This window comes from Ascaphus truei, chromosome 22 (genome assembly GCF_040206685.1).
Source record: "Ascaphus truei isolate aAscTru1 chromosome 22, aAscTru1.hap1, whole genome shotgun sequence".
Classification (NCBI taxonomy): domain Eukaryota; kingdom Metazoa; phylum Chordata; class Amphibia; order Anura; family Ascaphidae; genus Ascaphus; species Ascaphus truei.
In genome coordinates this window covers 5,003,896-5,030,095 of record NC_134504.1, presented here as the reverse complement: position 1 = coordinate 5,030,095, position 26,200 = coordinate 5,003,896, and the positions used below count along the sequence as shown (strand labels likewise).

The 26,200-nt window shown below is 49.9% G+C and overlaps 2 protein-coding genes across 3 annotated transcripts in view; one reads left to right on the top strand and one right to left on the bottom strand.

Moving 5' to 3' along the window:
* Positions 1 to 22,127, bottom strand: part of LOC142472633 (uncharacterized) — a 45,870-nt gene extending 23,743 nt beyond the window's left edge. Inside the window, exons 1-3 of the mRNA XM_075579719.1 lie at positions 21,528 to 22,127; positions 3,510 to 4,420; positions 1,375 to 1,482 (exon numbers count right to left, since the gene is read on the bottom strand). The gene's annotated coding sequence lies outside the window, so the exon portion shown is untranslated. The remainder of the gene's footprint in view (positions 1 to 1,374; positions 1,483 to 3,509; positions 4,421 to 21,527) is intronic.
* Positions 1 to 26,200, top strand: part of UTS2R (urotensin 2 receptor) — a 139,484-nt gene that overhangs the window by 49,726 nt on the left and 63,558 nt on the right. The window lies entirely within an intron of this gene.

Below are 26,200 nucleotides of genomic sequence, written 5' to 3'. Positions count from 1 at the left end.
CCACCCAGTCACTAACTCACTCACCCAGTCCCTCACCCACCCAGTCACTAACTCACCCACTCACTAACTCACTCACCCACTCACTAACTCACTCACCCACCCACCCAGTCAATAATTCACCCACCCAGTCACTCACCCACCCACCCAGTCACTAACTCACCCAATCACTAACTCACTCACCCACCCAGTCACTAACTCACTCACCCACCCAGTCACTAACTCAACCACCTACCCAGTCACTAACTCACTCACCCACCCACCCATCCAGTCACTAACTCACCCTCCCAGTCACTAACTCACTCACCCACCCAGTCACTAACTCAACCACCCAGTCACTAACTCACCCACCCAGTCACTAACTCACCCACCCAGTCACTAACTCACCCACCCACCCAGTCACTAGCTGAGAGACCCCGCTCACTAACTCACTTACCCGCCCTCACTAACTCGCCCGCCCGCTCACTCGCCCGCTCACTAACTCACCCGCCCGCTCACTCACCCAGTCACTAACTCACCCACCCACAGAGAGAGGGCAATGGGGAGCAGAGATAGGGGGTGAGTGGACAGAGAGGGGGAGCGGGACCATTCAATCCCGGGCAACGCCGGGTATTTCAGCTAGTGTATATATATATATATCTCCATCCCATTGAGTGCTATAAGGAAACAGCAATGCATGAAGGTTCTGACAGTGAAGCGGTTAACCTAAATACCACACCTTATAACCCCTTCTCTCTGTTACTGTGCCCCGTTCCTGCAGCAAATGCCAATCTTTCTGTATGAAGACTGCTAACCCCCCCCCCCCCCCCCCCCTGACATTAACCCCCCAGCCCCCATTCAAAGTCTGTCCCCGAGGAACAAACAAACCTGTGTGGCAAGGAACAGGGTCAAGTGATTAAGGAAACGAGGGCTCGTGTCAAAACAAAGGTGTATCACACCGAATTCTGCTTCTGATGTAGCGCTGCCAGTGTCAGCGGTGCTGTACACACAGTAGGATTTAGCAGGCACAGTAAGCCCCTGTCAGGTAGAGCTTACAATTATTATTTTAAAGCGACTTGCCCAAGGTGACAAGGGAAGGTAACGCTGTGCATCTAACCAGCCCCTCCCACTACAAAGACAGTACCACTCAGTCACTCTTTCAGAAGAATGCCCCCTCCACTTCACAGCCAAACACAGGTTTCTGCATTGGTGCGGGTATATACAGCGCTGCACGGAGAGCTCCTTTTGCAAAACTAGTTTAACCGTTGCAAAAAGCAGAGACTGTGCAGATTACGCGCTTCCCCTGCAGAGTCTGCGCAGTCTGCCTTCCGCTGCAGTATTTCTGCACTGAGACATTCAGTAATAGCAGTCCCGCTGGGGGGTAGGAAGGGCACGTACCTTGTTTGGTGCCTGGAACGCACGGTGTCCCGCCTCAGACTGCCAGGGAATACAAACTCTGCAGCGTGTCACCCTCCTCTCTCCCACTCTGCTTTTGCTTTCACTTTTCTGTGGCAGGCGACCAAGAGACAAGAATTGTTCTAATTATGTATCGGGGGTTTCTGCAAATTCCATTCTCCGATGGGACTCGCGCTCATCCCGGCTGCGTAGGGGTTGGCCATGTATATGAGCACAGCTGTATACAGCACCCCCCATGTACTCAGCGCTTCACAGGACACAATAATATAACATGTCATGGGAATCAGCGCGTAAAAGTAACATTAGGAAAAGGAGTCCCTGTCCCGCAGAGCTTACAATCTAAGTGCACTATATGATTAGTGGGGTTGTCCCACGCCCGGCAGGGATTTGGGGGTGGGGGGAGGGGGACAGCCGCCGACGTCTAGTCTGACCGCGTTTAGTAGACCAGCGCCAGATCTGCCACCTCTCCCCGATTTGGACCCCGTCTCGCCGATTTTTTTACCGCCTGCGTCTCGGAGAACGCAAATCGATGCCGCACTGCTAACATCCGCCCCCTTTTTCTGTGGAAATGCCATCTTTTTTGCTTCTCGGGGAAGCGGGTTCTCGGGCGGTGCGTCAGAACGTCCCACAGGGCGGCCATGTTTTTCTATTCCGAGTCAATAATAATAAAAAAAACGAGAAGAAGCTGTTTGAGAGGGGATGGTCATACTCAGCAATGCTTTGTAGTGGGGCATTTTGATTTTCAGGTGGTAACCCTCATCCCGCAGCAATGATGGACTTTTAACCCCTTCCCTGCCTGCGCTGCCCACGGGAATTCTTTTCCGTAAGCAGGGAAGGCGGTTACCCTGCCTCTGATCAGACTGGTGACGGCGCACACTGGGGATTAGGATTACGTTTAGGGGCGGGACGAGAGATTGGGGATCTTGCCTGGGGGTGGGATTGTAAATCTACAGAAACCAGGGGGTCCCCGGAGCTGAAATTAATGGGCTTGGCTCCGGAGACCCCCTCCTTCATTCCTATAGTGTATATATAGAACCATGTCAAGAAACGCACTACACCATCCCTGCCATAAAGACCGGTGCTTGTCCCATAGATATCCAAATAAACCAAGTTCACCAGATAGGATACTGGCAAAAAGAGACGGCACTCCACGTTTATAGCCCAAAAGTATATGTATTAAAACATACCGGCACCGCAACCAGCCGACGTTTCGGTCCTCTGAACGGGACCTTCTTCCAGGTGGAATATATATATATATCACCAAAAAATGTGTAGGATTGTCTCTTTAAATGAATGCAGCACCAGATGTTTACAACACTAGCTCCAACACTCGGGAGAATCGTGAGTTATTCACCAACTGAGCACGAGACTTGGAATACGGGCTCATTTTACCAAGCTTTCTCTTACAGATCTCACCCCTAACAATGCTGATTCCGCAGGTAAACCAGCACTCCATATTAACACGGTGTATAACCCGGTGCATTTAATGTAACCACGTACAGTCACCGGAACTCTGTGCCCAGGACATGAAGAACTTTGTGTGCACAGCTGCAGCAGATTCAATCTCAACCACCCCAGTGTACATCTGCGTTGCCCCAAAGGCGGACAGTCTGATGGGGGCTCCCCAAGAACTGCTCCCCTGTGCACAGGACCAGCGTGCTAAGGGTTAACATGTGGTTGTACTTTGTGCAACGTCAACCCCACTCACTGGAATGCTAATGGGCCCAGAGAACACACAGAACTTGTTCACAGCTGCAACAGATTCAATCTCAATCACCCCATCTGTGAACATCTGTGTTGTCCCAAAGGCGGACAGCCTTTGGGACAGCCAAAGGGTGTGAGCCGTTTGCTTCCGTTCGCTGATGTAATAAAACAGGAGAAAAAACAAGCGCAAGTAAACTGAGCTAGAAGGATACGTTATAGTCCAAGTATATGAATTTCCTTGATGGGTGCCGCACCGGATAACAAATGGGTTCGTTCTGGGCCACTTGAGTAGTTGAGGAAGGAGGTTCCAAATGCACACAATCTCATCAGAATCGGAAATGTATAGAGAAAAGAAAAAGGCGCACAATAGTGTTATGTTGTATAAAACAGAGCAGAGAAAGTTTTGCACTCACATTTTACGAAGTCACGCGGGCATTTCGGTTACTAAGTTTAACCACACTGGTGTTGAGGACTCTCCGTTGACAGGACACCTCTGATGATGTATACCGTCTCCAGCGGCAGGACTCGCAGTGTCGTACAGGCTCACCGGTAACAGGATATTCTCAATGGAACAGATACAACATAGATAGTGTAATACTGTATATGTGAGTACTAGTAGAATGCTACATGCAAAATATGCACTCACATTTTATGTGAAGGTAAAAAGACTTGTGATTGTTAAAGTAACCAACTTTGGAGGGTGGTTCTGGAATCACGTTCGCTGATGTGTAATGATTTTAAAGCTGTTCTATTTCAATCTGAAACTCACCAGCACTTATCCCTTGTACCCAATTCTCTATCTGTCCATGAAATGTCTGTGAATTCACTGTATAACCTCTGTTCTTTTAATGTAACCATGTATTGTTATAACTCTGTGCCCAGGACATACTTGAAAACGAGAGGTAACTCTCAGTGTATTACTTCCTGGTAACACATTTTTATATATAACTAAAAATAAAATAAATATTTGAAGACGTGACTGTCAGTTTGAGATGGGAGAATGCGCCGGAATCTGTTGATGTTACCCCCAAAATAAGTTTTGTGGAGAAAAATGTCTTCACATATAAGGTCCACCAAAGGAGTGGGGGCGAATCAGCCGTATCAGTTCAGGTTGTGGGGTCCTTTTCTAGTAATAAAATACATTGTTTAAAGCATCAGTGAGCAGAGTTAAACCAGAGAGGTGAAAACTGACCTCCGACGGTACCGTTTGGGGAGAAAAAGGTTGCCAAAACGAAACAAAAAGTAAACATCCGCCTTGAACTGTTAACAGGTGAAGTGTCGAGATGGAACAGTAAACAGGAATGTCCTCGCAGACTTTGTGCCTCTGAAAGAGAAACAAGCGTTACGCAATGCTGGCAGACGCCAAGTAAACAGGTCAGCGCTGTGTATCAGGTCAGGGTTACGCAATGCTGGCAGACGCCAAGTAAACAGGTCAGCGCTGTGTATCAGGTCAGGGTTACGCAATGCTGGCAGACGCCAAGTAAACAGGTCAGCGCTGTGTATCAGGTCAGGGTTACGCAATGCTGGCAGACGCCAAGTAAACAGGTCAGCGCTGTGTATCAGGTCAGGGTTACGCAATGCTGGCAGGCGCCAAGTAAACAGATCAGCGCTGTGAATCAGGTCAGGGTTACGCAATGCTGGCAGGCGCCAAGTAAACAGGTCAGCGCTGTGTATCAGGTCAGGGTTACGCAATGCTGGCAGGCGCCAAGTAAACAGGTCAGCGCTGTGTATCAGGTCAGGGTTACGCAATGCTGGCAGACGCCAAGTAAACAGGTCAGCGCTGTGTATCAGGTCAGGGTTACGCAATGCTGGCAGACGCCAAGTAAACAGGTCAGCGCTGTGTATCAGGTCAGGGTTACGCAATGCTGGCAGACGCCAAGTAAACAGGTCAGCGCTGTGTATCAGGTCAGGGTTACGCAATGCTGGCAGGCGCCAAGTAAACAGATCAGCGCTGTGTATCAGGTCAGGGTTACGCAATGCTGGCAGGCGCCAAGTAAACAGGTCAGCGCTGTGTATCAGGTCAGGGTTACGCAATGCTGGCAGGCGCCAAGTAAACAGGTCAGCGCTGTGTATCAGGTCAGGGTTACGCAATGCTGGCAGGCGCCAAGTAAACAGATCAGCGCTGTGTATCAGGTCAGGGTTACGCAATGCTGGCAGGCGCCAAGTAAACAGGTCAGCGCTGTGTATCAGGTCAGGGTTACGCAATGCTGGCAGACGCCAAGTAAACAGGTCAGCGCTGTGTATCAGGTCAGGGTTACGCAATGCTGGCAGGCGCCAAGTAAACAGGTCAGCGCTGTGTATCAGGTCAGGGTTACGCAATGCTGGCAGGCGCCAAGTAAACAGATCAGCGCTGTGTATCAGGTCAGGGTTACGCAATGCTGGCAGACGCCAAGTAAACAGGTCAGCGCTGTGTATCAGGTCAGGGTTACGCAATGCTGGCAGACGCCAAGTAAACAGGTCAGCGCTGTGTATCAGGTCAGGGTTACGCAATGCTGGCAGGCGCCAAGTAAACAGGTCAGCGCTGTGTATCAGGTCAGGGTTACGCAATGCTGGCAGGCGCCAAGTAAACAGGTCAGCGCTGTGTATCAGGTCAGGGTTACGCAATGCTGGCAGGCGCCAAGTAAACAGGTCAGCGCTGTGTATCAGGTCAGGGTTACGCAATGCTGGCAGGCGCCAAGTAAACAGATCAGCGCTGTGAATCAGGTCAGGGTTACGCAATGCTGGCAGACGCCAAGTAAACAGATCAGCGCTGTGTATCAGGTCAGGGTTACGCAATGCTGGCAGGCGCCAAGTAAACAGGTCAGCGCTGTGTATCAGGTCAGGGTTACGCAATGCTGGCAGGCGCCAAGTAAACAGGTCAGCGCTGTGTATCAGGTCAGGGTTACGGAATGCTGGCAGACGCCAAGTAAACAGGTCAGCGCTGTGTATCAGGTCAGGGTTACGCAATGCTGGCAGGCGCCAAGTAAACAGGTCAGCGCTGTGTATCAGGTCAGGGTTACGCAATGCTGGCAGGCGCCAAGTAAACAGGTCAGCGCTGTGTATCAGGTCAGGGTTACGGAAGGCCGCAGCAGATTTCCCAGAGTGTTGGCACACGCCCCCATCGGCGGCCTAGCGAGCCCTCCCCTTTCACACATGTATTTCTCTCCCCCCCAATGTTGCTCACGCTACCCCGTCTCTTCCTCAATCACTCTCTTTCCCCCCTCTCTCGTCTCACTCCCTCCCCCCTTCCGCTATCACTCACTCACCCCTCTCTCTCTCTTGCCCCCTCTCCTCTCATTCCCTCCCCCCTCTGCTATCACTCACTCTCCCCCCCCTCTGCTATCACTCACTCTCCCCTCTCTTTCATCCCCCCTCCTCTCACTCCCTCCCCCCCTCTGCTATCACTCAATTACCCCCTCTCACTCAATCCTGCTCCCTCTATCCCCTCTCCCCACACTCATTTCCCCCTCCTCCCTTGGCCCACACAATTCCCCCCCAATACCCATACACAGCCTCACAGCTCTCCTGGCTGAGGTAGTCAAAGACAGACACCACAAAAACATAGATTGTAAGCTCTTCAGGGCAGGGACTGTGTAACATTCCTTCATGCGGCGTACCACACACTGTACTGAAATTGTGACGCACTTTGTGTTCCATTGGAAGAAAAGCGCCACATATATATGAAATAAAGTGATTATTATTATTATTTGTAATAAATAAATACTGTATGTTTCTAAGAGATCTGAAAGATTATCAAATGAAAAAAAGAGTATAATTCGTCTTACATAAAAATGGCGGCGAAGAATGGTGGGATATATATTAGACCAGTGTTTTTCGATCAGGGCTCCCCGGGCTTCCCTGAATGGTTCCCTGTAATTTTCAAGTGACTTTAAAAATTGTGCCAAGTACAGAAGATTACTCAAATAAGCAAGTCACGCGAGGACACACTTGCAATCACTTTTTCTTTATTGGTATTGTGCGAACAAGGTGCAAGGTCTCTGTAACAGGGGAGTTATCCCTGTTCAGGAAATATGCCTCTAATCCAGCAGGGTGGTGGTTAACTGCTGGTAGTCAATTAACAAACACCACCTGCCTGATTAGGTTGCTTAGAAAAGCCTGCCCTTGAAACAGAAAGGGAGATTGTGCCTGAATCTCACAACTTGTGAGACTGACATGGGGACAGACATCTTGAGTCTACCAGAAGAGGCTGCTTGCAAGACACAGGGGAAACTTCTAAAACCTGAATGCTGACAAAACCTGATGAAAAGGTAGCAACGCAGGAACAGAGAAGATTTTCTCTCCAAACCACAAGGAACGGATAAGACTTTCATTTATAAGACTTTTTATATCTGCTCATCTACTATATATTTCTGAAAGTGTTGTATGTGTCCGTGTCTGTATGTGTCTCCCTGTGCCCCTCCCTGTGTCCCTAGCGGCAATCAGATTGGACCTTGGGCCAGGCCAATGAGATTGCTCCCTTGGCCCGCCCGCCCCCGCACACCTCTCATTGGCCTTCTCTCTCTCTCTCTTTCCCCCCCCCCCCCAAGCTCACACCCCGGCGCCGCTACAGTCAGCGGGAGAGCGGAGCGCGCGCCCGAGACACAGCGGGGGAGCGGCCACAACACGCTGCCTCCCGCCTCACATCCACGTGGGAGCGGCCGGACGTGTGAGGCAGCGGCCGGACGGGTGAGGCAGCATACCCACTGGCCTCGCCGCACGCTCTTCGGCACCGGCTCAACTCTCCCACCCCCCCTCACAGCAAAGCCCAGCCTACCCGGCGCCGCCTGCAACGCTCCTCGGCACCGCCTCACCTCGAGGCGGAGGGCAGCGGGGGGGCTCCCGCCTGCAGGAGGGACCCCACACATGCCCCGTGCTGCTCACTCCCCCTCCACATGGCCCATGCTGCTCTCCCCCCATCCACATGCTACGTGCTGCTTCCCTGCAGCTTCCCCCCCTCCTTCACATGCCCTCTGTCCGGCTCCCGTCTGATCCCCGCCCCTCCGTACCAGATGACTGCAGGGTCCGTCTCCCGGCCTGCACGAGGAACATGCTGCCAACTGCAAGGTAAGCAGATATATGTTTGGGGCTGGGAGACATGCTTATCTAAAGGGAGTTGTGGACTGCATAGTATTTCCCTAGAAATACTCCCAAGTGAATAGAATCTTTGTTTACCCCTTGTTTGGATGGTTTCCTGATGTTAAGGAAACAGGCGCAATAAAAGCCTTATTTAATTTCACCATAACCAGTCTCCCTTGCATACCTCTGCGAGCGTCCGCCTACAGTCTCCTTAAAGGTGCAATTCGACACAACCGGCCAATTTAAAGCTGCAGTTCAGTCAATATCCTGCATGTGTTTTTTTTAATAAATCAGTTCTGTAGTAAGAAAAAATACTTTTAGCATTTTCTGTTTTTAAAAAAACAACTTTGAAAGACCAATTTTCTTGTATTCTATTTTAACAGCCATTTGCTAAGGCACTGCCCCTTCGTGTCCTGTCACAAGCCCTGGCACACCCCTTTGTCAGCCCTGCCCTCGCTCTAGCACATGTCAGTGCAGGAGTGCTCATGAATATTCATGAGCTTCCACTGACGGACTGAAGCAGAATATAAACAGATCCCTTCACTAATTATGTCACCAAATTTCGCCGATCAATACATGGAGAACGAATTGACCGGCAGCTATACAGCTCTTTAGGTAATTAGAGATTGCACACAGGAAACTATTGAAGTAAAAAATAAAAAAAAATAAAAAAAAAAAAAGACTGAACTGCAGCTTTAATGTAAGAAGTGTTTTGCAATCAAGTGTTTTCTTGCCGTGGGGACTCTGATTGCACAAGTCTGAAAGCCGGAGGGGAGCCTGGTGATGCAGGTGGGGAGCTGCAGAAACAGGACTTGTTGTTCTGAGATTTAGCTGCCAATTGAACCCAATTGATCTTTTGAAGATAAAATTAAACAGAAACTCAATAATAAATCTGGATTATTCCGACTTGTTCCTCAGTATATTAAGCAAACACTGGCATATGTTACATACAGGTGTAAGGCCTTTTTTTGGCAGGATTACTTACGGCCACTCTGACAGTTAACAATAATAACAACTGTGTTTATATATCGCTTTTCTGCCAAAGTGGCACTTCGCCGTTACCCAAAGGGAAAAGAAGAAAACATTTAAGGTTATAAACGAGACAAAACACAAGGAATGATATAATACAGGGTGGGACGGTCCTGTAACTATTAAATGCTCCTCTCGTTTTTACGTATGTCCTGGGCACGGAGTTATAACAATACATGGTTACATTAAATAAAAAGGCTTATACATTCAATTTACAGACATTTCATGGGCAGTTAGAGATAATATATGTTATGGGCGTATGGAACAGTTACAGACCAGATTAAAACGTGAGACAGCTGAAGTCTTGAAATGACAGATACTGGAGGCGGTTTTGAGAGTCTCGGGCAGACTGTTCCAGTTGTGGGGTGCACGGCAAGAGGAGGAGGGGCGGCCGGATACTTTGCTGAACCTTGGGACCGTGAGCAGTCTTTTGGAGTCTGATCTCAGGTGATAGGTGCTGCGTGTGGTAGGGGTGAGGAGCTTGTTCAGATAGACGGGTAGCTTGCCCAGAAAGTATTTGAAGGCAAGACAGGAAAAATCTACCTTGCGTCTTGACTCAAGTGATGGCCAATCTAGTTCTCTGAGCATTTCGCAGTGATGTGTGTTGTAGTTACATTGGAGGACAAAGCGGCAAATTGAGTTGTATAAGGTGTCTACAGTAGTTTGCCAAGGTGAGTTTGGAGTGCTGTGCCGTAGTCTATAATTGACATTAGCATCTGCTGTGCGATGCGCTTTCTGACCAGCGGGTTTAGGGAAGATTTGTTCTTATAAAGTCCCCCCCACTTTATCAATATCCAACTCAAATATTAGTTTAAGGCTGATTGTGGGGTATACTACGATCTGCCTTAAACGTGGCATTAAAAAGGTTGACCACCCAGGAGTATGTGTTGACGGTATTACTAAAAAATATTAATTAGCACAGATGATTGTCTGCAGGGACTAACTAAGCCACAAAGCTGGATTATAGGGTCCTCTGTCCGCTTATTGTGGGGTATGCAATGATATGCCTTAGGCCGCGCTTATAGTGCCGGCGATGCAACGTCGCCCGAAAACAAATACATTGCCACCGCCGCGTGTGCTTATAGTGCACGCGGCGGCGGCGACAAGCGACGTCGCTGTCGCAAAAACCTGAAGCCGGCAAAATTTGATTTTTCCAGGGCCGTCGCGTCACGTGACGGCCCTTGAACAAATCAAATTGCCGGAATCCCCGCGCCGCCGCCCGGCCAACCACGACATGTAGGCGCAGCCTTAAACGCGGCAATATTTTAAAGCTGCAGTTCAGGCAATATCCGGCATGTGGGTTTTTTTAATAAATCAGTTCCGTAGTTAGAAAAAATACTTTTAGCATTTTCTGTTTTAAAAAAACAACAACTTTGAAAGACCAATTTTCTTGTATTCTATTTTAACAAGCATGCCTGTTCCTATAGCAACGATTTACATTCCCCATATTTAAAGATGTCACCAAACTTTGCCGATCAATAGACGGAGAACGAATTGACCGGCAGCTATGCAGCTCTTTAGGTAATTAGAGATTGCCCACATGAAACTATTGAAGATAAAAAAATAAATTAAAAAAAAATAAAATAAACGGCAGCCTGAACTGCAGCTTTAAGCTACTACATTGACACATTCCCTTGTAACCACACACTGGTGATTTGTTAACATGATACTATTTTACTGTCACATTTGTTTCACTTGCAAGGGTTGCTTAGAAAAGTGATTTCCCTCCCGAAGCCGACTCAGAATTTATATTACCAGGCAGGTTTATGAATTAAACACCTAGGACTGGTATTTTTACTTGTTTACCTTAAGCGCCAAATTTATTTTAGCAAAGTATATTAAATGTTATGTTTTAAGTTTATCCCGTCATGAATTACTTGATGTTGGTTCCCCGAACAGGTAGCTCTTTCTCTAGTGCTTCTACGTACTATTTTCTTTGACGTGCCTTTTCCCAGGCAGCACAAAGTCTGTATAGGATAGGTTTGAGCTGGGCCATAATAAAATCCATTAGAATACATTTTTTCCTATGCACGGCAATAATATTTTGTATTATTTACTAAACTAAACACGTTTATGTTTTTTTTGCGACTTTTGATTGGCTTTTGATTTCTTGTGCTTGTCTCTCCCACGTTTTTAATAGAAAGTCTTTCCCTGTGTATAGGGTGTGGGGTGTGGCGTGAGGGGTAAAAATGAAGGTTTCTGCAGAAACTGTTCCTGCTTCTGAGAAATCTATTTCTGGAGTTGGAATGGAATTTGGCTTAATGCGTCTGATTCAGGGCTGACAGTTCCTAATCTGAGATGTTGCTTCCCGCGAACGCTTCTGCCGTCGCAGGTGAGCGCAGTTTGAAAATACGGCTGTTCCTCTTTCGGCTTCTTCCACCTCTGTTTCCATTCCAGCGTCTCGCTCAACTTTGTCTTCCTTAGGCCGCGTTTATAGTGGGCGCGCGCGACAGAGCGCATGATGGTGTCACGTGCGCCGGTCAATTTGTGCTCACAGTGCTTGTGCGGCGGGGAGGCGTGGCAGACGCGTCACAAGGCTGGTTCATTGGCCTAACCGCTCACGTGACGCAGCCGCCATGCGGAAAACCCTCCAAATCATTTGTAGCTTGAAAATTCTGCCGTGCGGTCGCTCTGCATCGCGCTGGCGCTCCCGCGCGCTATGGCCGCCCTCATAGAATATGTGGAAGTCATTCTCGTGGCGACATCGCGGTTACTATAATCGCGGCCTTAGGTAAGCTCAGAAAGACACCGACTCGTCGGCCCCTAAGAAGATGTTTTTATATAGGCTCTAATAGCCTAGAGCAGCTTTGCGCAAACTGGGGGGCACTAGATTTTCTGGGGGGGGGGGGGGTGGGGGCGTGGCAGTTATAGAGATCCCGCGCTCTCCCCCCAGGCATTTAAATTAAATGTCGGGGGACCGCGTGAGGCCTCTGTAATACACTGACCTTCCCTTCCAGCGACGCGTCGTCCTGGTAACCAGTGATGTCACGTTACCTTGGCGACGTGACGTCATATGACCCCACGTGTCATTTGACGCAGGGGTCGAGCAGGGGGGGGGGGGGGCGCGAGGAGCCGAGAAGAGCAGGCAGGGGTGCGCACGGGGAAAAGTTTGCGCATCCCTGCGCTATAGGAAGATGTATGTTTAACGATAACATTAGGACACAAGAAACCAATGTATGAATAAGAACTCCATAATAATTAAACACACAGATAATACCACACAATAAACACAATAATTGCTTTTTGTCTGGGATAGCGCTGCCAGCATCACCCCGTAGACCTTACATGAGTTCTTTGGCGCCCGTGTTCTCAGCGCGGCGTCTCTCACGGAGACGCTCCTCCAGCCCCGGGGCATGCCTTTGGAACTAGAGTTTCGTTTACTTTTAGGGGGGGGAAAAAGTCGTTAAAAAACATAAACATCTTTAGTTTCGTAAATAATAAAAATATTATTTCTGTGCATAGGAAACATACTATTCATAAGGAGGAGTTTAACTGCTGTAGTCCTGCAACGTACACATGCATTATCTACAAAACAGCATCATAACATCGCGAGCAGCAAATGTATCGCTATAGGTAGACCTATTTATATAGGCGTTGGTACAGGGGCGGGCAACTCCACTCCTCAAGGGCCTCCAACAAGTTAGGTTTTCAGGATATCCCTGCTTCAGCACAGGTGGCTGAGTCTTCGATTGAGCCACTGATTGAGCCACCTGTGCTGAAGCAGGGACCGATTGAGCCGCCTGTGCTGAAGCAGGGACCGATTGAGCCACCTGTGCTGAAGCAGGGATATCCCGCCCATCTGGCAGCGAGCTCAGGAAGGGAGACGCACGTCACACGTTTAGAAGGTTGGTTATAACAGGCGCGCCCACGGAGGGGACTTTATGCCTAGAATACGAACCCTGGACTGTTATTCCCGGAGATTAGTATAATGTGCGTGTGTAAAAGTGCATGTGTGTGTACAGTGTATTCAAAGTGCAGTACGTGTGTATATACACACACACACACACATATGTAGACACATATATAGCCCCGTCCATGTACGCAGCGCGTCACCGCAGTAACATGATAATATAACACGTCATGGGAAGAAGCGCTTCAGACATAAAAGTTACATTAGTAAAAGGAGTCCCTGCCCCGCAGAGCTTACACTCTAAGTGGTGAAGGAGAACGTACAGTAACTCCGTGAGGTACTTTTCTTGCACAGTAGCGCTGCCGGGAAGGAAGCAGGCTACTTTTTCTTGGCATGAAACCCGAACCTCTTCCTCGTTGTTACGCGTCTCGCAGACACTTACGCCGTGTGTCTGCAGTTATGATTGGCACAGAAAGTCTTTATTGTGTGCTGAGTAAATAAGTATTATTGCCTGAAACACAGAACAAATGTAGTGCTAACCTATCTATATCTATAAGTCTCAAATAATGTTTGTGTGTGTGTGTCAGCTGGACAGCTCATTGGCCTGCGGGCCAGGCAGGGAGGAGAGGCACACACGCACACTCTCCTCACACCGTGACCACGTGCGCCTCTGACACACAACACCCCCCCCCCCCCACACACACACACCCGTCACTCGCCCCCGTGGATTATCTGGCCCCGTCGGACTGCAGCTCACCTTCACCCCTCCTGGTGGCCGTCACTCTCCCCCCTCAGGCACAAATACCACTCCCCCCCCCTTACCCAAACCCGGACGCTCCGCAACATCCCCACCATGTGCGCCGCCGCGCACCGGCTCCCAGGCGGAGGGGAAGTGCGGCGCGGCCCTCCTGCTCAGCAGCAAACTCCAGGCTCCTCCCCCCTCGCTCCCAACGAGGAAAGGAGGGGAAACGCGGCGCGGGTCTCCTGCACTCACCCTCCCATGCACCGGCTCCCGGACGGAGGGGAAGGCGGCGCGGCCCTCCTTCCCCAGCCGCAAACTCCAGCCTCCTCCCCCTTGCTCCCAACGAGGAACGGAGGGGAAGCATGGCGCGGGTCTCCTGCCACTCTTGCCCCCCGCCCCCCCCGCCAACTTTCCGAACCCACCCCCTGCCCCAGCCAGATGCCTCGGGGATATCAGTGCCAGGAGGGGAACCGTCTGCCGCCAGGAACCACCACCCGGTCAAGGTAAGTCTCCCACCCACCCAGTCACCCACACACCCACCCAGTCACTCAACCACACACCCACCCAGTCACTCACCCACACACCCACCCAGTCACCCACACACCCACCCAGTCAGCCACCAACACACTCACCCACACACCCACCCAGTCACTCACCCACACACCCACCCAGTCACTCACCCACACACCCACCCAGTCACTCACCCACCCAGTCACTCAGTCAGTCACCCACCCAGTCACTCAGTCAGTCACCCACCCAGTCACTCAGTCAGTCACCCACCCAGTCACTCAGTCAGTCACCCACCCAGTCACTAAGTCAGTCACTCACCCAGTCACTCAGTCACCCACCCAGTCAGTCACCCACCCACCCAGTCAGTCACCCACCCAGTCAGTCAGTCACCCAGTCAGTCACCCACTCAGTCACCCACTAACTCAGTCAACCATCCAGTCAACCCACCCATTCAACCCACCCATTCAACCCACCCATTCAACCCACCTACCCACCCATTCACCCCACCCAGTCAACCCACCCATTCACCCACCCACCCAGTCAACCCATTCACCCACCCATTCACCCAACCCACCCATTCACCCACCCAGTCAGTCACCCACCCAGTCAGTCAGTCACCCACCCAGTCAGTCACCCACCCAGTCAGTCAGTCACCCACCCAGTCAGTCAGTCAGTCACCCACCCAGTCAGTCACCCAAAACCACCCACCCAGTCAGTCACCGACCCCGCCTACCCACTCACCGACCCAGTCACTGACCAGCCAAAACCCACTCAGTCACCCACCGACCCACCCAACCCAGTCACCGAACCCAGTCACTGACCCAGAAAAAGTCATCCAGTCACCGACCCACCCACCGACCAAAAAAAAGTCACCCAGTCACCGACCCACCCACCGATCAAAAAAAAGTCACCCAGTCACCGACCCACCCACCGATCCAAAAAAAATCACCCAGTCACCAACCCACCCACCGACCCAAAGTCACCCAGTCACCGACCCACCCACTCAGTCAAGTGTCACCCACCCACTCAGTCAACTCAGTCACACACCTAGCTGTCGTCAAGGGGGGAAGCCCAATCCTGTCGCTCGCCCCCCCAAAATTACATCTTGGGCAACGCCGGGTATATCAGCTAGTTGTTATTAAAGTGTAAAGGGAATTGATTGTGAGCAATGGGAAAAACAGTGTATATATATATATATATATATGCTGTTTTGTTCTCCAATGCAACTACAACACACATCACTGCGAAATTGGTCATCACTTGAGTCTAGGCGCAAAGTTCACCTTTCCTGTCTTGCCTTCAAATACTTTCTGGGCAAGCTACCCAGCTATCTGAACAAGCTCCTCACCCCTACCACATGCAGCACCTATCACCTGAGATCTGACTCCAAAAGACTGTTCACAGTCCCAAGGCTCAACAAAGTATCCGGCCGCTCCTTCTGTTACTGTGCACCCCAAAACTGGAACAGTCTGCCGGAGACTCTCACATCCACCACCAGTCTAAGTTCTTTCAAAACTAAAACTGTCTCACATTTTAATCTGGTCTGTAACTGTTACATACGCCTATCTATCTATAATATATTTCTCAAACCGTTGTATGTATATCTCCCTGTCTGTACTGTGTTCCCTGTCCCTAGGGGCAATCACATTGGACCTTTGGCCCGTCACTCCGCCTCAGGCCAATGAGATGGCTTCCTTGGCCCGCCCGCCCCCGCACACCTCTCATTGGCCTGCGGCCAACACACCTACACCACTGCCTCACTCTCCCAGCCCTCACTGAGCTTTGGGAACGCTTCACAGCACCTAACCCTCACTGCTCTGGGAGACGACGCTTCACAGCTCTCACCTCTCAACGCAGAAAACCCTCACCGGATGCTACCACCAAAACAACTGCGGAATCAGGTACAGACTCTTCTCTATATATATTGTTTTCACCAAAAGTGCAGGATCACTTGCACACACCGCACGCTCACGGAGCGCACACCGACAGCCACCGCCTCTTAACAACTCCCCCCTCACCCCCCCACCAATGCAGACCACGACCGCACGCCACACCTCTCCCGGTACCGCAGCCCCTCTACCACCCGCACACACTCCTGCCTACCCTGCCAACACCCCTCTCCTTCACCTCAACACAACCACGCCGGACCGCACGTTCACCGCCAAAACACGACACCCCCTCCATCACTCTGCTACTCACTTTCAGCGCAACATCACCTCCTCGCCACTGGACAACGCCCGCATCTCCTCCACTATCACTCAACACACTCCCCCGCCCCCTCCAGAGGCCGCAACACACCCTCACCTACCCCGCAAGCCCCCCCACCCCACCACCACAGTCTCACGTAGCCCGCAACACACCACAACCACTACCGTGGAGCGAAAACCCTCCCGTAGCCCGCAAACACCCTCCCCTGGCCCAGGCCGCAACCACAAAACACTCCCGTAGCCCGCACCCCACCCAAAACACTCCCGTGGCCCGCACCCCACCCAAAACACTCCCGTGGCCCACAACCTGACCCGCACCTCCCCCAAAGCCGCACATATCCCGCAAAATCACCAACACCTCCCGTAGGACGCAAGAACACCTCTCCGGGGGCCACACACCTCACCTGCAGCCTCCTCACACATCAGTGCTTCGCCGGACGACCAAAGCCCTCCTGTAGCCCGGCCGCCACCCACAAAACACTCCCGTGGCCCGCACCCCCCACCAAAACCCTCCCGTGGCCCACAACCCCTCCCCCACCAAACACTCCCGTGGCCCACAACTCCCCCCCCCCCAAAAAAAACTCCCGCAACCCACCCTTCCCCACACACTCCTTTGGCCCACAACCCCCACCCCTACGTATAACACCCCCCCCCCACCCATCTAGACCACAAACTCACCAACACCTCCCCTAGGACACAACAACCCCCCTCCGGGGGCCACACAGGTCACCTTCACCCTCCTGCCACATCACTGCTTCACAATATAAGATAGCACTGATTTCCATTCAACAACACGTCCTGCCACATGTCTGCTTGCCAAAACAATATAGACTCACAGTGTCACTTACACACAAACACACACAACACTCAGCCACACACCCAACAGCCACCCACACGCCATCAGCCATGCGCCACGCACACACACACACATGCCCTCAGCCACGCCACACGCCCTCAGCCACGCCACACGCCCTCAGCCACGCCACACGCCCTCAGCCACCCACCGCACACACACCCTCAGCCACGACCCACGTACACACACTCAGCCTCAGGCACGCAACATGGACTGACACACACCCAACCCTCCTGTGCTAATACGCCACACAAAACAACACTTCTACACACCCCTACCTACCCCCCACCACACAAACACCGCAACACACAACGGACTTCTGCGGCATATTCAACACACCTCCCCTACACAACGCCTCAACACACACCCTCACGGACGCCAAAACACCCCAACATACCCTCGCCGCAGGAAACACACCTCCCCTTCACCATCCTGCCAGCCACACTACACTCACCACAATGCAGATTGACAGGTCTGGGCCCCCCTCCCCTTGCACCTCAACCACCCACCCCCCCAAACGTGCGCAACAACACACACCCTCCGCTGGCACCACACCTCCCACAAGAACTCAGCTCTTCGGTGCAATAAAAACTATTCGAAACACAATGCAAATTGAGACGTGTGTCATTTCTTGCACAAACACTCAACACACCCCACAGAACACTCACACAACAGTCACTCACACACACAACACCCACTCACACACACCCAACCCTCCTGTGCTGATACGCCACACACAACAACAAGTGAACACTACCCTACCCCCACAACACCCTCTACGCTGGAAACACACCGTACCTTCAATGTCGTGCCACACACACTACACTCAAGACAATGCAGATTGCCACGTGTATGCCCCCCCTGCCCTTGCACCTGAAACACCACCCCCGTACAACGCAAAGCCACACCCCAAACATGCACACCAAAACACCCCCTCCACTCTCAACACACCTCACACAGACAATCGGCTCTTCGCTTAAAAAAAAATAGCTGACAAACCCGGCGTTGCCCGAGATGTGAACAGACAATAATTAGGTGTGAATGTTGTATAATAATGTGTATTTTAAAAATTAAATAAAATACATTACAAACAAAATGCTCTGTCATTTGCTGCACAAACATTCATCACATACACACACAACACTCACCCACACACACAACCAATACTACAGCAACCACACACACACACACTACTCCACAAAACACATAACCAGCACTACAACATACACACACACACACCAATCAACCACACACACCAATCAACCACACACACACACTCCACTGAGACACCAAAACACGCAACACTCACACATACACCCACACAGCCAACAACCAACCACCACTCACACACCACTCAATCACACAGACACACCACTCACTCACCCACACACCCAACACTCACCCACACTCACTCACCCACACTCACCCACACACACAAACCCCACACTCACCCAACACACACTCAACCACACACCCCACACTCAACCACACACCCCACACTCACCCACACACCCCACACTCACCCACCCCACACACACACAAACAACAATCACACACACCACAAAAACACAACACACATATACACACTATTCTGCCACACACACAACCAACACACACCCAGACACACAACATTCAAACACACACACAACATTCACACACACACAACAAACACAAAACACCCCTCAAGACTGTCACACTTAACCCATTTACAAACCTTTCACAGACCACCGCCTGATGCCTTGAACACCTCCACACCAGAACGCTGTACCCAAAACACAGAACACAACAATTGGATCAATTGACCCTTCAACCAACAACATCAGGAAGTATACTAAACACACATGCACTGCAACAACTAATCTAAGATCACACACCACGCCTAACGCAACACACACACTCACACCGCCTACTTTTTACAACACACCACAAGTGACACACAACCTACACTACCGCACATCAAAACCTCTACGCAAACAACACATCTTGCCAACACAAAACATGCCTTCCAAAAAACACCTACGCAAAACAAAACATACACACCCTGACACTACAGGTCACACGCACACACACATCCACGATGTGTACTACCCCACACAATGCAGACAACGATTTCACACAAATTCAACTGCCCGCACACAATAAAAAAAAACAACTCACAACGCATGACACAATAGCTCACCAACAAATACTCCCAACCACAACATCAACACCAACAGATAGCACACACCAACATCACACACTACTAACATATAATACACACACACCAAGTACATCAAAGGGACAAAGAAACACACAGCATCCTAACACAACACTTCATCAACACACACACACAACATCACCTGCTAATCAAACAGTAGAGCGCCATACACGCCTTGCACAACAAAGAGACAGAGCCAGAGTCAGAAGAGCAACAGAACGACAACAACGCCAACAAAAACACAGAGACACAGCCACAACATCAACAGCCGCACACACTACACAACAGCATGAGGCATGCCTTGCAAAACAACAACAACGTGCTAGAACATCACGAGACGCAGAGACTACACAACAGCATGAGGCACGCCTTGCAAAAGACCAACAACGTGCTACAAGATCACAAGCCGCAGAGACTACACAACAGCATGAGGCACGCCTGGCAAAAGACCAACAACGTGCTACAAGATCACAAGCCGCAGAGACTACACAACAGCATGAGGCACGCCTTGCAAAAGACCAACAACGTGCTACAAGATCACAAGCCGCAGAGACTACACAACAGCATGAGGCACGCCTGGCAAAAGAGAGAACAATACGGTGCACATCAAGAGCACAACAAAATACAACAACAGACACACTACAACAGCAACAGCACACACATACTACATTAACGCATTCAACACATTACACTTTGCTACGCGCTGCTTTCCTATATAATCCACACATACTGTACCAGCAACATCCAAATGTCAACATTGGACACATGGACACTATATGTCGCTACTGTCAAGCAAAGAAATTCCGCAAGGAAGCACCAGGACTGTGCTGCAGCAATGGCAAAGTGCAACTACCACCTCTACACTCACCCCCAAATCCACTTCTTTACTACATGTCAGGGACGACTTCAGAATCTAAACATTTCCTACAAAACATACGCAAATACAACTCCTGTTTCCAAATGACATCCTTTGGTGCTACATCTATAGTGGAACAAATAGGATTTAAAAGTACTTTCAAAGTACAAGGCCAAGTTTACCACAGGGCCGGCTCTCTGCTCCCATTACCAGACCAAGATCCACAATTCTTGCAAATTTACTTCATGGGTGATGAACAACAAGAAGCTGATCAACGATGCCATAGGATACTCGATACAAGACGTGATATTGTCATATCCTTACAAAGGATGTTACATGAACACAACCATCTCATTAACACATTCAAAACATCACTTGAACGCATGCCAACGGATGACTATAAAGTCATTATCAGAGCGGACAAAACACCAGTGGCTCAATATGAACGTCGCTTTAATGCTCCTCAAATCAACGAAGTCGCTATTGTTATAGCGGGGGAACAATTTGATAGACGGGACATCATTCTTCAGCGGCGCGGTCATTCACTCACACGCATTTGTGAAACACATCGCTCATATGATGCACTTCAATACCCTCTCATACTTTGGAACGGTGACGATGGCTATCACTTCAACATCATGCAAGTAGACCCAACTTCAAAGGCAAACACAAACAAAACTGTCTCCGCTATGGACTTCTACGCTTACAGATTAATGATACGAGATGCATCACAAAACCACATTTTACATTGTCGACAACTCTTTCATCAGTTTATTGTGGACATGTATGCTAAAATTGAAAGTGAGCGTCTTCTATACATACGTTTACATCAAAAACAACTTCGCGTTGATCAATACATACATCTCAGGGATGATGTTGGCAACGATGGTCACGTTAACAACATAGGCAAAATGTTAATTCTACCTGCAACATTCACAGGAAGTCCTCGACACATGCACGAATATGCTCAAGACGCTATGGCATATGTTAGAGCATATGGATGACCAGACTTCTTTATTACCTTTACATGTAATCCAGCTTGGACAGAAATAAAACAAGAACTTGGGGAAGGGCAGGCACACAGCGATCGACACGACTTAATCGCCAGAGTATTTAGACAAAAACTACTCACATTAATTTACATCATCACGAAGAGTTATATCTTTGGACAAACACGATGCTGGATGTACTCAATTGAGTGGCAGAAAAGAGGCCTTCCACATGCTCATATTCTTATATGGCTCAAAGACAAACTACATCCCATAGACATCGATAACGTTATTTCAGCAGTGTTGCCAAATCCAGAAGAAGACCCAATACTATTTGCAATAGTCACCAAAAATATGATTCATGGCCCATGTGGAAACATTAATATTCACGCACCATGTATGAAAGACGTTAAATGCACAAAAAAATATCCAAAACCATTCATTGCAGAGATGATGGATATCCTCAATATCGACGACGCGCTCCCACAGACGGTGGATACACAGCAACACTGACTATTCGAGGCAACAAACACATCCAAGTCGACAACAAATGGGTTGTTCCATATTGTCCACTTCTTTGTAAAATTTATAACGCACACATTAATGTCGAATACTGTAATTCGGTTAAATCAATTAAATACATTTGCAAGTATGTCAACAAGGGAAGCGACATGGCCATTTTCGGAATCACAAATGAACACATCCGGGACGAAGTGACGCTCTTCCAGCTGGGAAGATATATAAGTAGTAATGAAGCCGTTTGGAGGATTTTTGCTTTTCCCATTCACGAACGACACCCAACCGTTGCTCACCTCACTGTTTATTTAGAAACGGACAGAGAGTATACTTCACACCTCACAACACAGAGGCAGTTGCTGCTCAACCACCAAACACAACTTTAACTGCCTTCTTTCAATTATGTCAACACGACTCTTTTGCAAGGACATTGCTTTATCCAGAAACTCCACGATATTACACTTGGAATGCATCCACTAAACAGTTCAAGAAAAGAAAGCAGGGTATACAGTAGCTGTTCCAGGAACAGATGCCCTTGCAAGTGAAGCCTTAGGGCGTGTCTACACAGTTCACCCAAACAACGCCGAATGCTTCTTTCTCCGAATGCTACTTCATACCATTCCAGGGCCAACTTAATTTGAAGCTCTTAAAACTGTCACCGGTCAACTCTGTGAAACTTATCGAGAAGCTTGCCAAAAGCTTGGCTTACTAGAGGATGATCAACACTGGAATACTACGTTAGCCGAAGCTGCATTACAGTCTTTGCCAGGCCAAATTCGCAATCTTTTTGCCATTATCCTTACCACCTGCAACCCATCAAACCCCAACACTCTATGGGACATATATCGAGAGAGCATGAGTGAGGATATACTTGCCAAAGCACAGAGAGACAATCCATCACTCAATGTTCAGTTTTCACCAGAGCTTTTCAACGAGGTGCTCATATTGGTAGAAGATACATGTCTATCTATCAATAACAAAACACTACTTCAATTAGGTCTACAAGCTCCACAACGTCATCATCACGATGTACTCAATACAGACCTTATGCGAGAGAAACAATACAATATTTCACTTCTACAACAATATGTTGCAACAAGAAAACCAATGTTAATTGCACAACAACTTACCACCTACGAGAACATCATGGAGCACATCACCAATGGACAAGGTGCAATACTCTTTCTTGATGCTCCAGGTGGAACCGGCAAAACATTTCTCATCAATTTACTCCTCGCCGAAATCAGAATGCACAATGATGTTGCACTTGCACTTGCATCATCTGGCATTGCAGCCACTCTTATGGATGGAGGACGAACTGTGCACTCAGCTCTTAAATTACCGCTAAACATTGCTCATGAAGAAAAACCAACATGTAATATTACAAAAACATCTGGACAAGCACCTGTTCTTCAAATTTGCAAACTTATTGTTTGGGATGAATGTACCATGGCACATAAAAAAGCACTTGAAGCCCTTAATAGAACCTTGCAAGACTTGCGGAACAATAAACAAATCATGGGCGGAGCTGTCATTCTTTTAGCTGGTGATTTCAGACAAACACTTCCAGTCATACCAAGATCCACACCAGCAGACGAACTTCATGCATGCCTCAAATCCTCTATTTTATGGAGACATGTCAAACATTTCCCATTAACCAATATGCGAGTCCAACTTCTCGGACACTCAAATGACCAAGCTTTTGCAGACACCCTTCTTCAAATTGGTGAAGGTACGTTACCTACTGACTTGACATCAGGTGAAATTGCTTTTCCCACACATTTTTGTAACATGATGACATCACTTGAAGATCTCATACATCACGTCTATCCAAATCTCTTACACAATTACACAAATCACCAGTGGCTGTGTGAAAGAGCCATCCTTGCTGCCAAACATACTTCTGTCAATGACCTAAATCATCAAATTCAAGATATTCTTCCCCACACAATTACTCAATACAACTCCATCGATACAGTTGTGGATACCGATGAAGCCGTCAACTATCCAACCGAATTCCTACACTCCCTGGAACCATCTGGAATGCCACCACATCACCTTCGGCTGAAAGATGGAGCACCCATCATGCTACTTCGCAACCTACACACACCTAACCTTTGTAATGGAACCAGACTGTGCATCAAAACATTGATGCCCAACCTGATTGAAGCTACTATCTTAACCGGCAACACCAAAGGCCAAGATGTCTTCATGCCCCGCATTCCACTCATTCCAACAGACATGCCTTTTACTTTCAAACGGCTACAGTTCCACATCAGACTAGCTTTTGCTATCACTATCAACAAAGCACAAGGACAGTCAATCAAGTGCACTGGTATCAACTTAGAATCACCATGTTTCTCCCACGGCCAGTTATATGTTACGTGCTCTACAGTTGGATCACCCAAAGAATTGTACATCTTTGCTCCAAGTGGAACTACCAAAAATGTGGTTTACAAACAAGCCTTACATTTGCCTCACCTCAAGCTATTCTACTAGCAACTTCAAGCAACCACAAACACACTCACTGTAGTGCACTCATCTTTTGTTAACAACCATTTCGCCAACACACACTTACAGGTGACGTGAAAGACACTACTCTCAACAATGGAGCTACCCATCTTTCACACAGGGTTTCCAAGAAGAACATTTTTTAAACTAACAACCGTAACAAGTAACATACACTTTGCAACATTGTGCTCACATATATGTTCTTTGTACTGTTGTTGCTTTACAAACACACTTAGGAAAAAGATTACATAACATTTACATGAAATTACAATTTTTCACTACACATTATTATACAACATTAACACATAATTATTCAGGGTTCACATCCCGGGCAACGCCGGGTCTCTCAGCTAGTCTATCTATATATTTCTCAAACCGTTGTATGTATGTATGTCCACCACCTCTCACTCCCGTCGTGTGTGTGTGTGTGTGGAGAGGGACATTTTACTCCTGCCAACAATTTGTGCCTCACTTTCACCCCTACCCCTGCCCTTCACCCCCCCTACCCCTGCCCTTCACCCCTCCTACCCCTGCCCTTCACCCTACCCCTGCCCTTCACCCCCCTACCCCTGCCCTTCACCCCCCCTAACCCTGCCCTTCACCCCCCCCATACCCCTGCCCTTCACTCCCCCTACCCCTGCCCTTCACCCCTACCCCTGCCCTTCACCCCCCCTACCCTTGCCCTTCATCCCCCTACCCCTGCCCTTCATCCCTACCCCTGCCCTTCATCCCCCCCTGCCCTTCACCCCCTTACCCCTGCCCTCTACCCCCCCCCCCCCACGCCTGCCCTCCACCCCTCCCCTGCCCTTCACCCCCCCCACCCCCTGCCCTTCACCCCCCCACCCCCCTGCCCTTCACCCCCCCCCACACCCTGCCCTTCACCCCCCCCTACCCCTGCCCTTCACCCCCCCTACCCCTGCCCTTCACCCCCCCTAACCCTGCCCTTCGCCTCCCACCCCCTCCCCGCCCTTCGCCCCCACCCCCTCCCCGCCCTTCGCCCCTCCACCCCCTCCCCGCCCTTCGCCTCCCCGCCCTTCATCCCCCACCCCCTCCCCGCCCTTTGCCCCCCACCCCCTCCCCGCCCTTTGCCCCCCCACCCCCTCCTTGCCCTTTGCCCCCCCCACCCCCTCCCCGCCCTTCGCCCCCCCCACCCCCTCCCCGCCCTTCGCCACCCCCTCCCCGCCCTTCGGCCCCACCACCCCCTCCCCGCCCTTCGCCCCCTCCCCGCCCTTCGCCCCCCCCACCCCCTCCCCGCCCATCGCCCCCCCTCCCGTCCTTCGCCCCCCCTCCCCGCCCTTCACCCCCCCCACCTCCTCTCTGCCCTTCGCCTCCCCGCCCTTCGCCCCCCACCCCGTCCCCGCCCTTCGCCACCCCCACCCCCTCCCCGCCCTTCGCCCCCCCACCCCCTCCCCGCCCTTCGCCCCCCCACCCCCTCCCCGCCCTTTGACCCCCACCTCCTCCCTGCCCTTCGACCCCCACCCCCGCCTTTTGCCCCCCGCCCTTCGCCCCCCCACCCCCTCCCCACCCTTCGCCCTTTTTTAAATAAAATAGATAAATTATATACAAGACATTGTATGGGGCAATAGGAGTTATAGGGGAGGTTATATGGAACAATAGGAGGAGTTTTATGTACATGTTATCTTGGGAAATACGCATTTATTTGTTGTGTCAATTATGCACTTTTGCCAAATGTAATCCATCACAGCTGGGCTGCCATCAATCTCACCCTACACAAATTGTGCAATTTTTACTCCCTCTTGAGTGGTATTACAGAGCATAGCCACAAGGT